Source organism: Manis javanica, chromosome 10, assembly GCF_040802235.1.
Source record: "Manis javanica isolate MJ-LG chromosome 10, MJ_LKY, whole genome shotgun sequence".
Lineage (NCBI taxonomy): Eukaryota > Metazoa > Chordata > Mammalia > Pholidota > Manidae > Manis > Manis javanica.
This window is the reverse complement of record NC_133165.1, coordinates 79,583,636-79,586,793: the sequence shown is the minus strand read 5'-3', so window position 1 is coordinate 79,586,793 and position 3,158 is coordinate 79,583,636.

Genomic DNA, 3,158 nt, shown 5'->3' with positions numbered 1-3,158 from the left:
TGTCCTTTGGAAAATTTCCCTATGCATCATGACAGGGAGAAAGGGGAAAAAAGTCTCAATTATGGGAAAGTGGTTTCATTAGTTCGGTTTCTCCAGAGAAACAGAAACAGTAGGAAACATATATAAAAAGAGATTTATTATAAGGAATTGGCCCACGTGATTAATGAGGCTGAGGGATCCCAATGTCACAGTTGGCGAGCAGGAGGGCCAGGAGAGCCGATGGCGTGAGATCCAGCGAGAGTCCAAGTCTGAAAGCAGAAGACCAATGTCCCAGCTTCAAGACGGACAGAGAGCAAATTCTCCCTTACTTCTCCTTTTTGTGCTACTTGATGGATTGAAAGAGGCCCGCCCACATTGGGGATAGCAATCCCATTTCCTCAGCCTACAGATTCAAGGTGAGTATCATCCAGAAACACCCTCAGGGATGCTCAGAATAATGTTTAACCAAGTATCTGGGCACCCGGTGTCCCTTCAGCTGACACATAAACTTACCCTTCTCAGTGATGTTTGCAAAGGCGTTAGAGGCTAGAATCCCTGGTGGCTGGACAGCGTTTAGGCCAGCTTCTTTCCTCTTTGTATTGGGCTTCGGTGATCCCCCTCTGACATGTTGGAGCCCCACTCAGTGACAGAACACACACAGGTGCACAAGCGCGTGCATGCACACACACACACAGCCCAGAAGTCATCAGGCAGAGCAAAAGGAGTAACTGGCTCGATCCTGAAAACCCACCCTGCTCCCCACCAGGAGCTGTTGGTTATTCCTCTGCCTGCTAGCAGAGCTGCGGGGACCGTTGCCAGTAGTCTAGGAAAACAAGGCAGACAGCTGGGAACTGCTAAGCAGGCCCACCACCAGCCTCTGCCCAAGGCTGCCAGGTCCCTGCAGTTGTACCTAAATGCCTCTTGGCGGGGGCAGAGCTGGGAGACAGCCACCCTCCATTGGTTGGCGGGGTGGCCTGGGATGCTGATGAATCCGCACAGTGTGTGAAGAGGAGGGGGCGGAGACCATTAAGAACCGCTTTTATTAACCACCTATTAATGAGGCAGACACTGAATCTTAATCCTCACAACTGCACTCCACTCCCATGGTAATTTATTTTTCAGAGCAGAAACTGAAACCCAGAGAAGTTACGGGACTCGCCCATTTCACAGATAAGGAAACTGAGAAAGGGTCTGGATGATGTAAGCCTGATCACAGAGCTGGCAAGTGAGGATACTTGGAAAGATGATGCCAGACTCTCAAAGACAAAGGGAAACAAAACCTCTGATCAGGGAGGACAGGAGCCCTTCATTCCACACTGTGCCTTTTCCTTTACTTTGTTTGTTTGTTTGTTTGTTTGTTTGTTTGTTTGTTTTTCGAAGCAATCAGATCTTGTCTAGCCTTCTTAGCGAGTCATGATTTTATGTCTTCCGCCAGGGTCAGGTATAGTTAACTCAGTTCCTTTGGGGACCAGGTTCTAGGCAGAAGATTCTTCTTTTATGTCTTTCTCTCTTACCTCATTTGCAACAACATGGATGGAGCTGGAGGGTGTTATGCTCAGTGAAACAAGCAAGGTGGAGAAAGACAAGTACCAAATGATTTCACTCATAGTATAGAGAACATACCATGGAAAGCAGAGACAGGTGTTAAGCTACTCCACTGGATTATAAAATTCTTGAATTACATTCTAAGCCGGTCCTGGGAGGCCAGCGCCATCCGGGCGCGCGTTGGGTGGCGGGGAGCGGGGAGTGGGGGGGAGCTTCGCAGCAGGCAGGGCCGGGCGGCGGGGGCGACGGGGGCAACTCTGTCCTAGGTGCGGAGCTGGGGCGGAAGGACGCCGAGGCGGCGACCGCGGCGGCGGGGGCTCGGGGCGCTGCGGGCCGGGAGCGTGGTAGATCCGCAGCTGCCGTGCGGCGCGCGCGCTCTGCCCATCGCCGCCTCCGCGGAAGCGGCTTGGGCCGCCGGGCGGGGGGCGGGGAGCAGGGAGCATCCTTTACTTTTTATCCCTATTCACCACCCCAAACCTTCTCTGAGATGCCTTCCCTGACTCCCTCCCCTCCTCCAACTCCATCCTGCAAACTGACAGCCTCAAATGAATGCCATTTTAATGTGAATTCATTATTAACATTTTAAAAGTTGGGAGACTTCACATTTTAAAAATCCAGAGTTCTAACATCTCTAAAACTCAGGCGTTTTGGTAATTCGGGCCAAACCCCTGCAGCAGTGGGAATGGGGGCAGGGGGGAGAGTGTGCACCATTAAATGAGGCCTGAGCCCCCACTGCCTGGGTCCCTTGCCCCACGACCTACTTGAACCTCTGCTCCCTTTTGAGTTCTGTTCCAGCCACACTATCCTCTTGGCTGCTCCTCAGACACGACCAGCTTCTTCCCTGCAAAGGACATTGGCCCTGTCCTATATTCAAACTGCTCTTCCTTGGGGCCAGCTCGGGATGGAGGCCTCCTTCCCTGGTGTTTGTCAGTTATCCCCCCACAGAGCACCCAACCCAAAGGCGCTGCATGCTTTCCCCTCATTGTGGATTGAATTGTGACCCCCTAGAAGAAGATCTGTACGTTGAAGCCCTAACCCCCAGTACCTGTGATGTGACCTTATTTGGAAACAGGGTCTTTGCAGATATAATGAAAGTAAGATGAGGGCATTAGGGTGGGCCCTAATCCAATAAGAGCATTTGGACAGCCACAGAGGAAGACGGCCTTGTGAAGGCAGAGGCAGACATGAAGTGATGCTTCTAGAAGCCAAGAAATTCCAGCAGTGGCCAGCAACTACTAGAAGCTAGTATAGGCAAGGACGGATTCTTCCCTTGAAGACTGGCACTTTCTAAGCCAAGTGCCCACCCTAATCCAATCATCCTTGGCAAGTAGGTGGAGTAAACCAGTACAGGCATGACTACCTAGGGCCACCACTTCAGAAAGCAGTAGCTTCTGGGAAAGGGGAAGTCCCCCAAAACAAAGAGGAATGCATGAGACGGTAATGGTGTGCCCTCAACCACCCATGGCTAAATCCCTGGACAATATCCAGCAGGCATTTATGAGCACCTACTCTGAGATGCTACCAGAGTGTAAACTCAGTGCCAGTGTTTAGCTATTCTCCTACGTTAACCCACAGAAAGACTATGAGTTAATAATACAAATCCCTTATGGGAATTGACAGCCTGATCATGTGTC